Source organism: Lissotriton vulgaris, chromosome 9, assembly GCF_964263255.1.
Source record: "Lissotriton vulgaris chromosome 9, aLisVul1.2, whole genome shotgun sequence".
NCBI classification, from domain to species: domain Eukaryota; kingdom Metazoa; phylum Chordata; class Amphibia; order Caudata; family Salamandridae; genus Lissotriton; species Lissotriton vulgaris.
This window is the reverse complement of record NC_141697.1, coordinates 528,784,592-528,798,930: the sequence shown is the minus strand read 5'-3', so window position 1 is coordinate 528,798,930 and position 14,339 is coordinate 528,784,592.

Sequence of the window (14,339 nt, the reverse complement as noted above, 5' to 3'; positions counted from 1 at the left end):
AGGAGACGCTGTTGACTTGCCTGGTCATGGAGAGGGAGGATTCCAGGGTGAAGCCCAGGTTTCGTGCATGGTCTGTCGGTTTGGGTGCGGTGCCCAGGGCGGGAGGCCACCAGGAGTCGTCCCAGGCGGAGGGTGAGGAGCCCAGGATGAGGACCTCCGTCTTGGGCAGGTACTCATAGGCACTTTGTCCTGCATCTCTAATTTGAAAGGGAGAGCACCTGCACCTCTTGGGAGGAGTGCAAACCTTTTAATAGGAGAGTACCTACACTTCTCGGTAGCTAATAGGTACTATGGGAAAGTGAGGGCCCACACCTTTATATTTTCATTTCAAGCAATGGACTACGCTAAGTAAACCACACCTTGACAACCAAGAGAAAACAGACCCAATCTCCACAAGATGGTATCTGTAAACCAGTGCTTAATTTGAGCCTGTGGTGTCCCGTGCTCAGCACTTAATTGTCAACACCAGCACTTGTGACATTCTGCCACAAGGTGGCGCTGTCCGGATAATTTAGAGATGAGCACAAACACAGTTATTGTTTTTTATTCAATATACATTGAAAATGACTATTACTTGCCACCAAAACCATTTTTATAGCGTTGGGTGCCTGGAACAGTCCGAATTGTCACACTTGTGGTAGTGTGATGGCTAGTAGTTGTGTTGTTACAATCACTGACAGCATGGCAGTGGGAAAGTGTGGTGCAATCTGAAGTGGCCTCCTGACAAGAGCCCTGGCACTTATGTGTTTTACAAATTAAGCACTGCTGCAAGCACTTCTCTATCCATCTTGAATGTATCTGCTTTATTGCATGCGTAGCTAGAGTTACAAGTTTTCTGTGAAAGAACTGGAGCGCCCCTCTGTTCCTCACACTCAACACCCAGTGCTTCCCACATTGGTCACACCGTAAGCTCACACTCTCCCAGCAATGTCATATTTGTTTTATGTTAATGTTAAATTATGTTAAGTTATATTTTATCATATCCTAACAGAGATTGGTATGGTGCTGTATTGCCATTGGTATGGCCTGGTAACACTGCCGGATTCGAGCACCTTCATGCCCAGGTTTTCAGGAGTCTGTCAGAGACCGGAGTCTGTATTTTGTTTGAATATTATTGTCAGTGGGAGATTTTCAGAGTGTATGTAATATTTCGTTGTGGAATTGTATGTGTGAAGCCAGGGGTCTTTACCAACTCCGATGCTTGCCATCTGAAGGAAAATCGGATCCGTGTTGTACCTGTGAATTCTGTATACTGTGTTCTATGGGATGGTTTGTGTTATCTGATGCAATTGTAATGTCCACAGGGATGTATGACGTTACAACACAAACTTTTACCACGCATACCATTACAACGTGGTATTTACAACGCATACCGTTACAACGCATAGCGCTTAGAGGTGCTGGATAGTGGTAAGTATAATTTTATATTCCAACTCCAGTCCCCGTGGACACTAGGGAAGGTGTTGGATATAAAATTATACTTATTCCCTATCCTAGAGCGCCCCCAGCGCAATGCGTTGTAATGGTATGCGTGGTAATGCCTGCGTTGTAGTGGTAGTGCGTGGTAAAAACTTCGTTGTAAACGTTGTATACCGTCCACAGCCACTTCATATTGCAAGTGTCACCTTCACGGCTCTGTGCACCCACGCGCAACTCCAGGGAATACGTACTGTCTTGTAGGTTGTTTATTTCCGTCTGTGAGATTGCACCACAGATGTGATGTGTAGAGCTTTACCGACCACTCAGACGAGCCTTTGGGTCTCATCAGGGGTATGCTGGGCTACACCATTTTATTATACAATAAATTCCAAGAGTTTTCTAAGGAATGGAAGAAAAATCTGAAATAAACCAGTCTTCACTTGACTCGTGCAGCTGGGTTGGCGTGATTGTTATACTTTATTCGCGTTGCATCAGTCACGGTACTGCGTTCCTTTGAGGCACCAGCTGAACCATAATTGCGAAAATACGTATATAAATATTAGGCCATAGACACAGCTTCAGCCCCGTTTTCCACAGGTTTACAAGTGCAAATGGCTTTCCCAGCTCTAAAAGCGGCATTTTCATTTCTATGGGATTACATCAGTTAAAGTGGAATGTGTGTGTCCCTGAGGGAGAAAGAGGGTGAAGGGGGGTGGGGGGGTGGGACGAGTACTTCTCGTTTCACTCTTCTGTCATGACGCCTTTTACACAGTGAACTCCCGGGCGAGTCACTGGCAGCCCGGGGGGGGGGGGGGGGGGGGGGGGGGCAGCGGGGATTAGGCACGAGATCAGTGTGTGAACAGAGAGGAGAATTTCGGTCTAGATGTTGTTGCCTAGCCGCGAGCCTGAAATACCCGGAAGCACTAAGTAGTCCGACATAAAAAGGAAAGGTCTTTATCTGAGACCACCTAGCCCCAACCGTGCTATTCGTTGAGGCCTGCAGGGGGGAAGGAAGGGGGAGAGTGGGGGGCAGCTTCTTGCTGACTGACAAAGAACGAAGGGTCAATTTTTGATGCCCTGTCATCTCCTGTCCCGCCTTCGGCAGGGTGCCTCATTAAGCTGCATGACTGTTTGTATTTTTAGGAACAGTGTGATGCAATTAAGATGTCTTACCTCAGCTTTGCCCCGCTCTCTTCTCGCACAACGGGCTGAGGAAAGGCTTAGGCTCAAAGGGATTCTCTAATGGGGAAGGCGAACCGTGTGTGAGATTGTTTGTCTCTTCTAAGCATCACATACTTGCCAACACCCTATGCTTTTTAAGACTTTCTCTTTGCATTTGTAACCATAAGTAGGGATGTTTTTCCTCTTTACGATTGTTCATTTACCAACATCTCCTTAATGCATACATGCCAACATTTTAGGACAGGGACGTGGGATATTTAAAATCAAAAATCGGGAGAATGAAAATTCCCCATTGACTTCTATTGTAGAAAATGCAATTTCTGGCGAGAGACAGCTAAAGTAATGTTTGGTTTGAAAAATCGGTAGTCTCCCGCCTGAATCGGGTCTATTGACATGTTTGTTAATGTTTTACTAATTTCTCTATGATTAAAGATGCAGGGTGTTAGCGGAGATATTTTGTTGAATCCCAGAATATACGCCATCATATTTAAGCTATTTTCAAATAATGCCTTTTTCGAAAGACGTGGTCTTGTCAAGCTACTCCGAGGCAGCTTGGAACATGGCAGCCGCGTTTCCTGTGCTGAGGTTCTTATCATGAAAAACTTTTCAGAAGTAATACCGTATGACTTATTAGAAGCGCACCAGGATGTAAACTGAGGCCTTCAACAGCAACAGAAGTTACCTGAGATTGGGTACGAGTTCACTTGCATCCTGTATCCGTGAAGAAAGGCATTGGTAAAAATCTAAACATGGAATAAGCTGGCTTCAAGTTGTGTGAGGGCGGCTCATAAGCAGAAGTATGGGAGGTGGCATATTTGGTAAGAAGATGTGGCCTAGTGGCTAAAGCTGATGAACTAGGGAGCCAGAATCAAATCTCGCTCTCTGGTCAATATCCTCCAATTCTGGACAAATCACTTAGGGTCTGATTTAGAGTTTGGCAGATGGGTTACTCTGTGACGAACGTGATAGTTATCCGTCTGCCTTATTATGCATTATTGCACTTGTAGTAAGGCAGACAGAATTAATGCACTTGTAATAAGGTAGATGGGATAGCAATCCACCAAACTCGAAATTAGACCCTCAATCTCCCCGTGCCTAAACAATTAAAAAAAGCATTTGTAAATACAATAGGCCTCACAAATGTATGACGTTACAACACATACATTTACAACGCATGCCTATACAACGTAGTTTTTACACCGTAACATCCCTTATAACGCATACATTTACAGCACATGCTATTACAACACATTTTTTTAAACTACATTTACAACGCATTCCATTACATCGCATTATACCTTTACAACGCATACCATTACAACACATACCACTGCAATGCATTTAAGGTAAGTGATGGATAGTGTAGGGGTGAAAAATTACCATTCTAACTCCAGGGGGTGCAACAGTAGGGTAAGTGTTGGATAGTGTAAAGGTAAAAATTACTATTCTAACACCAGGGGGTGCAACAGTAGGGTAAGTATTGGATAGTGTAGGGGTAATATGCGTTGTAATGGTATGCATTGTAATGACATGCAATGTAATGCCTGCGTTGTAGTGTCATGCATTGTAGTGACATGCAATGTAAGGGTTGCATTGTAGTGACATGCGTTGTGAAGGATTTTGAGATATAATGACTGCATTGTAAATGTAGTGCGATGTGATGACTGCGTTGTAAAGGTTGTTTCCCAGGCCTCACTCATGTAATTCGGGTACCGAGATATTAGATTTGCTTTGTACCTAAAGTACTATTTAAAAATGTAGATGGAAAAAAAACATTTCAAAATTCTGAGCAAAAATCAAATATATCTTTTGGTTTCCCAGTACTGTACATTGCATTCAATGTGTTCAACCTTTATAAATGGCATGGTTTACTTTTCAAGTAACTTTCACTCAGGAAACTCTGAATAGAGGTTAAAAAGGATAAGGTTGGGTCAGAAAATGAAGGGAAACCTTTGCCAATATCTAATATACTTTCCAAGGGATAATCCATTTAGTTTTCTGCAATAGCACTGGGAGCAGACTTTTGGGCTTCCAGGAGAAACATATTGCTAAGTACACCTTCTGCCTCAGAGACCAGCTGAATGCAGCAGATGGCTCTTCTCCCTGCACCATAGTTCCAAAGTGTGTGCTTTCAGGCAATATGTGGAATACAGGGGATAAAGCAAAAACAACCCTACATTTCTGCTCTTCAACCATACTCCAGCAAAAATAATCCTGTTGCTAGACTTTTGCAGTCACATTGAGTGGGTTGGGAAGCAACACAGCGCCGGGGGAGCAGGAACTTGAGGGGGGAGCAGTGGAGGACAATGAATAAACAATAAATAACTGTCTCCTAAATGTGAGAAGTGGAAGGAGAAAAGTCAGCAAATCAAAAGGATCGTAAAGAGGGCATGTTCAAGAGGAGGGACAAATGCAAGAAGGGGAAGGCAAGCCCTGGAATAAGAAGCAAGCACATTAGAGTGACAATAAAGCCAATCAATGGTAAGCAGTGGGCAGGCTATAAGCTCACTGTAAGTTCACAATTGGTCTTTTGCAACCAGACACTTTGCGTTATCTGGTAGGTGAGACCTAAAAATTTATAATATAATCTATTTCTCTTGTAAAATACGCTAATGCCTTTGGGCCAAGGTTGCTATGCAAAAAGGCAAAAATAACATATAAAACTAATTGCACTGGTGATGAGTGGTGATAAAACAAAAGATCTAATTTTGATCTTTGTTTGCTCACATGAGGCTACTGAAAACTGGGGAGCCAGGTTTGATTCCTGGGCTCATTTCAATATCCTCCAATTCTGGGTAGTCACTTATGGTGTGATTTAGAGTTTGGCAGATGGGTTTCAAACACAATGAACATCCCATCCACCTTATTACAAGTGCATTAATTACTAACTTTGCACATGATAAGGAGGAACAATAGCAGCGCTACTAAGGGCCTTTTTAACTCGCACAGAAGATTCTTCTTGAGTAAGTTGGTCATTCACCAAAATGCCTAGGGTAGCCAGTGGTGTAGCAACATTATAGGGGGTTCTGATCATGGTATAATGAAGGGAGTCCTGCACCATAACCCATCCCATCCTTTACACAGAACTGAACTATCCCAGAGGTTACCCAAACTCACAAGAAATGGATTTTAACTAGTAGATATAAATCAGGTGAAACAAACCTTACAGGTTCAGACTGCACCCTCAGCCCTTCTGCACAATCTAAAAAAATAAATTTTACACCAATGAGAGGCACCATATTTCCAGCTCTAAGTAGAGTTAGACAACCTAAGTGGCTCCATACTCAACCACAAAGCCCACTGGACCTGGTTGCACTTTAACTTGCCCTCGGAGTCAGAACTTTTAAAAACTATAACTCTCTGATGTGTTACCTAGCTCAATGAGCTAGGCAATAGCAAAGCTGCTACGAACATATTTTACTTCCTTGGTGATCTTATCACTGAAGCAAGGTGTTCACCCCAACAGTTTGAAAATTTGCCAGGTTGCCCAAATTTTGAAGAAATTCACAATTGGCACTGACAACCTGAATAACTTCTGTGTGGTTCCAATTGTCCCCTTCTAAGGGAATGTGTTAAAGCTGTGTAGCTTCACAACTGTCCCTCCAAATCCAGACAAACAACCTGCTCTATGCCTTCCAAACTGGATTCAGATAAGGTTGCAGCATAGAAAAAGCCCTTCTTCAAATTGGCTATAGCTCTCTCCACTTTCTTGACTCAGGTAGTTCCTGTTTACTTGTGCTTTTCAACCTCTTGGCTGCCTTTGATACAGTTAACCACCATGCTCTAATTTACATCCTAATGGAACAAATGGGCATCATTGGAGCAGTCTTAGATTGGTATCCGTGTCACTAATTGCAAACAGTTAAAGTAAGTAATGCAGTCTTTAGAAAAACTAACCTATAACCAATGGTTCCAGAGGGCTCGACCATTTCCCCAACCTTGTTAAAGCTATGTCTCGAACCATCAACATGCAAATGACATCCTGATCTATCGGAAGATTTTGTCCCCTAACAACATTCCTCCACCTTTCACCACCCTGGCCAGGTGTCAAACATGGATGGCCAACTACCACTTGAAACTCAAGCCAATAAAAACTGGATTTCTCTAATTTCACCCTAACATCCAGCCTCCCCGTTCAAGAGAGGCTTAAACCCTTCCCTCCCCAGAACAGTAAAACATCCTTTGTGGAGAAAGCAAAATCACAAGGTTTTTCCCTTGATAATCGTTTTAACCAGAAGCAAATCTCGGCCATGGCCAAAAGGACCCAACACTGTCTTAGAATGCTCTGGAGTATTAGACATTTAATTCCTGAGCAGGACTTGAAAACTGCAGTCCATGTTTGAGTGTTCCCCAGACCGGACTATGGAAACCCCCTCCTTTAATGTCTCACTAAAGCACATCTAGTGCCCCTGAGAGCAGTGCTTCACGCCACTGCCAACTTTGAGGCATGGCACTAGAAATTCAACCACATCTCCCCTGTCCTTCATACACTACATGGCTTCTCATTGAAGCAAGAACCCAATTTAAGACTGCATGCATTACCCATAAAGCCCACCACAAACTCCAATTTGTCAGAAAAACTGAAAGTCTCCAGCGCTCAATGGGGATCGAGAAATGTTGAAGCCCTTCTGCTGGAACTACTGATATGTACACAAGAACGCTGTATGGAAAATGCATTTTCCGGCACTACAGCAAGAATCTGGAACTCCCTTCCACCAGCTCTTAGCATGACCTATTTTCTGTCTTTGTTTAAAAAGGCACTCAAAACCCTCTAGGGTTGAGAGACCCTTTGGATAAAGCTATGACCTATTTTTCCATCCCTTTTACCAATATTCCCAACCTATGTTGACAAGAACTGTTGACCTATCTTCCCTGATATACATGCTTGCTTTGTTGGTTAGCTGTTGTTATATGATGATTGTCATCGATAATTTAGTTCTTGGTCTTTTGTGAAGTGCTCTGATGCCCTTGCACCAAGTCCACACTAAAGAAAACTACATTTATGCCATCATCATCCGTGTCCCCGGGTGAGTACCACCAGGTCATTGATGCCTTCAATAGATGTAGAAAGCCACCATTATGCCTGGGGCAGCCCTATGCACGAATGCTCAAAGTATGCAGTGAATTGCCACAGTTATGCCATGGTTAGCACAATACACAGGGTTGGCGCTATCATGGCACCATCATGCCATGGAAGCCCATAATATGCAATGTATTACCACCATCCTGCTAGGGCAGTACTATGACATATGTGGGTGGGCACCACCATCATGGTATGGATTCTTAAACTGTGCCAAGAATGACCACCTTTATCCATGGCCAGCAACATACCTGATGTGAACTATCTTATGTCATGGCCATTCATAATATGCAAGAATTAGCATCATTTTGCAAGAGTTAGCTATAGCTTGGGGTGGACCTCATCATTATGTGGCTGTCTAAATATGTAAGCATTTAGCATTATTATGTCAGGTTCACAATTATATGAGGAAAGGGTCCTATCGCGCCTTGAATGACCACAATATGTCAATAATTATCACCATAATACCAGGACTCACATAATGTCAGGTGTAGGTATCATCCAGACTCAAGACATGGATGCCCACAATACACCATATGTTACCCTTCTTACGTTACCAAGGATGGGCATCTGCATACCATGTATGTGCATGCTATGCCAAGGCTTCTCACCCATATGCCATCTCCTGCACGATATCGGAAATGGGCATTAACATTCTATGGATGACCACAGCATGACATTATTTGGGGACCAGCATTGCCGTTTGGGGGGGGGGAGCATGTGGTGGATGTCCATATTATGTTAAGAACTGGTGCCATGGTTTCAAAGCCAGCCAGTGCTTCATTTGAGCCGGTGGTTTCTGTGGCTCTACCGGAACTTAATTGTCAACACTGCCACTTATGACAGTCTGTACTGTTTATCTAAATTAGAGATTAAACGACAACTGTTGTTTACTATTTCAATGATCATTAAAAATGACTAATATCTGCTACCTAAGCCTTTATTGTAGCTTTGGTGTCTAGAAGAGTCTGGATTGGTATACTGGTAGGGTGTGTTGATTTAGTAGATGTGTTGATTCTGTCACTGGTGGCAAGTATAGGGGCAATGAGTAGTGCAAGCTGCAGTGGCTCTTGATGAGGGCCCAGCATTTATTTCTTTGACAAGTTAAGCACTGCAGCTACCAGTACATTGCATCAGACAATCATTATGCTATGGGGGCTCGAAGAATACAAGCAGTTTTGACCATTACAACAGGGCAGGCACAATAAGAGGGATTGGTGTTATCATGCCTTGGATGCCCACAATATGCCCCAAATTACGACATAATGCCAGGACCAACATTACACCAGGTGAATGCACTATCATGCCATTGTGGCTCACAAAAAGGCAGGAATGAACAGCATTATATCGGAGGCACCTCAATGCCTTGTGTGGGCGCCATCATACTGTGAAATCCTAGTATGTGGTAAGAAGAACTTCCACTGTTATGCCTCAGGTGTTTTGAATTATGCAGGAATCACCACCATTAGACTAGGGCAAACACAATACTATGGGTGGCCACCTTCATACCTTGTATGCCACGATATGCCTAAAATGACCACCAGTATGATAGGGCTAGCAATCCACTAGGGATGGGCCCCATCATGACACATATGTCCTACAAAATGCCTATATTACCACCATTATGCCAGGATAGCATTATACCACATGCTAACCCCATGAAGCCAGGGATGACCACAATATGCCATGAATTACCACAATTGCATTAGACAAAAGGAAAAAAGAGCAGGGAATGGAATTCCACGTTGTGTGATGACACCCCACAGTTTTCCATTAACAGAAAATAGGGAAACATTTAAAAAAAAAAAGTAAAACAATTATTTAATTGTTGTGTTAAAAGAACAGGAGGCACGTGGGGAATATCTTACCCTCAGGTAATGGTATTTAACAGATGCAGCACCTACCATATCAATATCTGAACTATGCAGAATTGGGCCATAGTTCAGATATGGATGGACTATGCTCTGGAGAGGGCAGTAGATGCACGACCCAGGCAAATGCACTAACACTGTACTCCCTTCACTGCTGCTATGATTTGGGACCATGCCATGATCGCGTTGTGGAAAAAAATGTAATTTCTTCAGGGTTACTTGAAGTCTATATCATGTTTATAAAGGAAAAAATATAAAAAATATGCCTTAGTGAGGCAGCACTTCATTTCCCCAAGTTAACAAACATAGAATGCTGACCTCTCCCACAATTCACCTCTTTCTATGCATTTTCGTTCTAAAAGCAGTAATGGAAAAGAAACATTTCTAACTATAACCTGTCTGAAACCTATGTTTTTTTCAGTGCGTTTCAAAGGCTTTTTAAATGCTAATTTATAACAAAAATGTGTCTGAAACCTATGGTTTTTTCAGTGAATGTCAAAGGTTTTTTAAATGCCATGACCTGCCTCACATGCAGAGGCTCATGTAGGACATGCTGTGGATGGAGGCGTAAAGGATGGCACCCACCGCTGAACATAACATTTAGCTGGGATCTACCATGCCCTTCAGATCCTCATCATGGCATTACTGCCTCAAGGCATGGTGTATATGAATGCTGCTCCCCCACATCCTTCACATCTCTGCCCCCTGGTGTGTTAGTGCCTCACAGTGCGGCAGGCATATGCACTGCGCCCCCTGAGGTGTCAGTGGCACACAGTGCGGAAGGCAGTCCATCACCGTCCACTGATTTGTCAATGTCACACAGTGGGGAAAACAATCCATCGTTGTCCACTCATGTCTCAGTGGCACACAGTCCTGCAGCTGGTACAGAAAAACCCACAGGTAGGGCAGTGCACACGTATGAGGACGAGGACGTGGATGGGTTTGAGATCAGAAGAAGGCACTACCATTCGTTTCTGCCACCTGGGCTGTTTATCCTTGGTGCCACACATGGCCCCACGACCTTCCATTATCCCTCTTTACACTCTGATGCACTCACCCTGGTCCGCGACAAGGCCTGCCATATCCTCTTCAATGACCAATGACACTGCAACCTCACTGGGGACTGTACCCTTCCAGTTCTGCGGTACCTGTCATCCCCGGATGGACTCTGGTTCGCCCTTCACAAGCCCATATTGTGAAGTGTGCTTGTCCTGTCCCTCTACTGCTTCAGCTGCTAAACTCCACTGGATGTGCAATAAACATCCAGTGACGCACTGCTGTGTTATGTTTTACCTAATTTATGTATGAATATGTGGAAGAATGTAGAGACAGTGATTCACCTTATGTCAATGATGCTCATCTAATGGGATGCCAGTCACAGTATGCTACATAGCCTATTGTGTTTCTGGTGCCGTAAACACTACAATGCAGACACACGCATTAGTCACTTCCTTGTCCGGACATGTACTGAATCACGTCCAAAGCCTCAGAGTCATTGTGGCTATCCCTGCCTGTTCTGTTGTACGCCACTCCGATTACGTTCCGTCGTTGGCTCCACATAGCTACTTGTCGCAGGCATACTCGCTGTTGGTGTGCAGGTCAGTGGTCTAGTTGTCAACATGTCACGGCCACACCCTGAGGGCAGATTTGCACACACACCACACCCATTCGGCACATGCGTCACAGGCCATGTGACCAAGCAAATATAATGGATCGACAACGTCACATCCTTATTGCCGGTGGTGATTGGATTGCAGATGCTCCACGGGTCTCAATCATAAAGAGATGAAAAGTTGCGCAGAGAGTTAGTCGCACCTTGAGCTGTATTGCCGTCATGGGCCTACCACCATGTGGCGCGGACTTGAGTGGCACAGGGTTAGTGCCAACATAAGATGATGTGGCCGTCCGGGGCCTACTACCACGTGGCGCGGACTTCAGTTGCACATGGTTAGTGCCAACCAAAGCTGATGTGGCCGTCAGGGGCATACCACCACGTGGCGCAGACTTGAGTTGCACAGGGTTAGTTGCACACATAAGTTGTATGGCCGTCAGCGGCCTACCACCACGTGGCACTGACTTGCGTTGCACAGGGTTACCGGCACTAGAAGCTGATGCGGTCTACACCATTGATGACTCAGCGACACGTGTGGGATCTGGTGTGCCACGGAGCGGGTCCACATAATGTGCACTAAGCCATGGTGGTGGGACTGGGCCCTAGAGCTTTCATAGGCACGTGGAATGCCCACTGATAGACACTCCGGTGGCAGCAGGTAATTATTTGGTCATGGATGTGCAGGGGCGGCGGTGTCTCTCTCTCTCTTTCTCATTTCCCTCTCTTCACTCTCTCACTCTCTTCCTTCCTTTCCTTCTATCTCTATCACTATCTCTCTCTTTCTCATTCCCTTCCTTTCCTTCCCTCTCTGGCTTTTTTTCCCTTCTCTCTTTCTCTGTGACTCACTCCTTTGATATGCGCATTACACACGTCCTTATTTTGTGCTTTATTTTCCAGGCTGTGTCGTCGACATTGATGGACCCGACTTGTTGTTTTGTGTTGAGTTTGTTAAATTTCAATAAAAGGTTTTGGTTGTTACTTAATTGCTGTGTGACTCTCTCTTGTTCTTATTACTGTTATTTGGTGGTGTCCACCATAGTGTTAAATTTTGGGGCAGTTATTGCGGGAATACTGGTGATGTCTGCAGTTTGGAGCAGCTTCTGAATAGTGTGTTAGATTTATCTCAACTTTAGTTGCATTAAAGTGCTGATAATGAGATCCAGAGTAGGCGTACCCGTGCAAAAACACACAAGGTGCACCTTTGCGATGTATTCTAAATACTAAAATCCTGTATTGAATTGCACTGTGGTAGTGGGTGCATTTACAGTGTACACACAAAATCAATTAAGAAATCTCATTGTATTTATATTGATTGGTAATAGTGGGTCAGGTGCTGGATCTTGACAGGATACACTGCCAAGTTTGTTTATTTTTCTGTACATTAAAAAACCACATCACAACTTTTACAATGAAAGGCAAAAACTGTGATGCAAAACAAATTCCGATGATAAGCCGCTTTAGTACCAGGGATTTTACACCTGCTTTCTGCTGGTGTTAAGCAGGATGACTACCTGCAGCATGAAACGAAACACAGCCAAGAACCACACCGGAACACCCACAGGTGCCATAGAGTCAATGAGCATGATACACAGATACCCATGAGGGCCACCACACTCATCGCAACAACCCTAGGACCACCAACGCCCCCCGAACCCGCATCTGAGCAAGTGTGTCCGTATGGTAATTGTGTAGAGCATGATGGGCACGGGCCCTACAACATCACAGTGTGCTGTCTTCAACTGACGTTACCATGTCACCTCAGTGTTGGCAGTGAGCCTGGACATGTAGCTACACACACATCCTCCTGCATGCACAAGCGGCGTGTGCTGGTCCGGCGTACACAGGTCAGCGCAGGGGTGTGCCTATCCGGCAAGGGGAACAGGGTGTCTCGGACATGTTCATGTGTAGGAAGTGTGGTAAGTGTGTCACTGTGTTCTGGTGTGGCCGCCACAAGGGCTGCAGCAGTTGATGTTGAAAAGTGGCATGCACCACCTCCAAAGGGCAGTGTCATGGTGTGATTGGAATGCCGCAGGACATGCACAAATAGGCATTACAATGGTGTGTCGTAGGAGAGTACGGGATAAAACAGCGCAGCGCACAAAAGTGTGGAGGCTCGTGGGAGGGATGAGCAGCTGTTTGGCAACGTAACACACAGTGAACCAGCCCATATGCCATGTGCTGGGCATCTCATCCATGATGATCAGGGTCGCAGACATCTCACAACACCCACGACCGACCTCTGTATACATCCTGTATGAATGCAGCTGGAAAAGTTACTGTAGGGATGAAAGGTTGATTGGCTGAGCTATCTTGCGCTAGCACACCTGCTGCTCCGAGAAGGAACTTGCAAGTGACAGATACAATAATATTTGCATCCGTCTCCCACACTACGCATTACCCAATTTGAGAATAATGAGTACACATCCCACACACAAAAGTCCTTTGTCGTAGTTAACGTGCGTGAAATGGCCTTCACACATACTCCCACCACACCCCTGCCCTGCACCCATTGCACACAGACCTGGCTCATTGCACCAAGCTGTGCCATTTCTTCCACAAGACTGGCACACAGCAAGCCAGTGCAGCTACAAGCAGAGCCACTGACGCACTAGCAGGTCATCCCAAACACTTGGTCGACTCCATTCACATCCACCTATACCTTGCACGTCTGGTGCATGTCCTGGGTTCACTGCCTTTGGCAGTGCTTCGGATCACTTACCGGCTGAGCTTCTGCATTGCGGACGTTACCTGAGTTCAACCGGTGTTGCAATGTCGCACGTGCCTATTCGAGTGGTGCATGGATGTGTGCCTCTCCAACGTGTGGATAGCCGACATGGATTACGATGAGTGGGTGTGCCCCCTGTTGTCCCACGATCAGGAGTGTCATGGTGATGCCCGTTTATGGCATGCATGGATGTTTGGCATGCATGTTGAGAACTGGGCCTGGGACGTTACACGTGTCGTAGTATGCAGTGAGCAAATTGACCCACTCCCCGATTCTGCTTTGGTGCACATTGGGTACAGTGGTTGGAGTCAGCAAACTGTCCTGTTCAGCTGATGGATTACGTTGACGACATATCAAATATTGTGGCCAGCCATTACTCATTAGAGATAGTGGCTTACGCAGCTGCACTCGCGGTCATGGACGAGTGACAAGGTACCTACAACCACGACT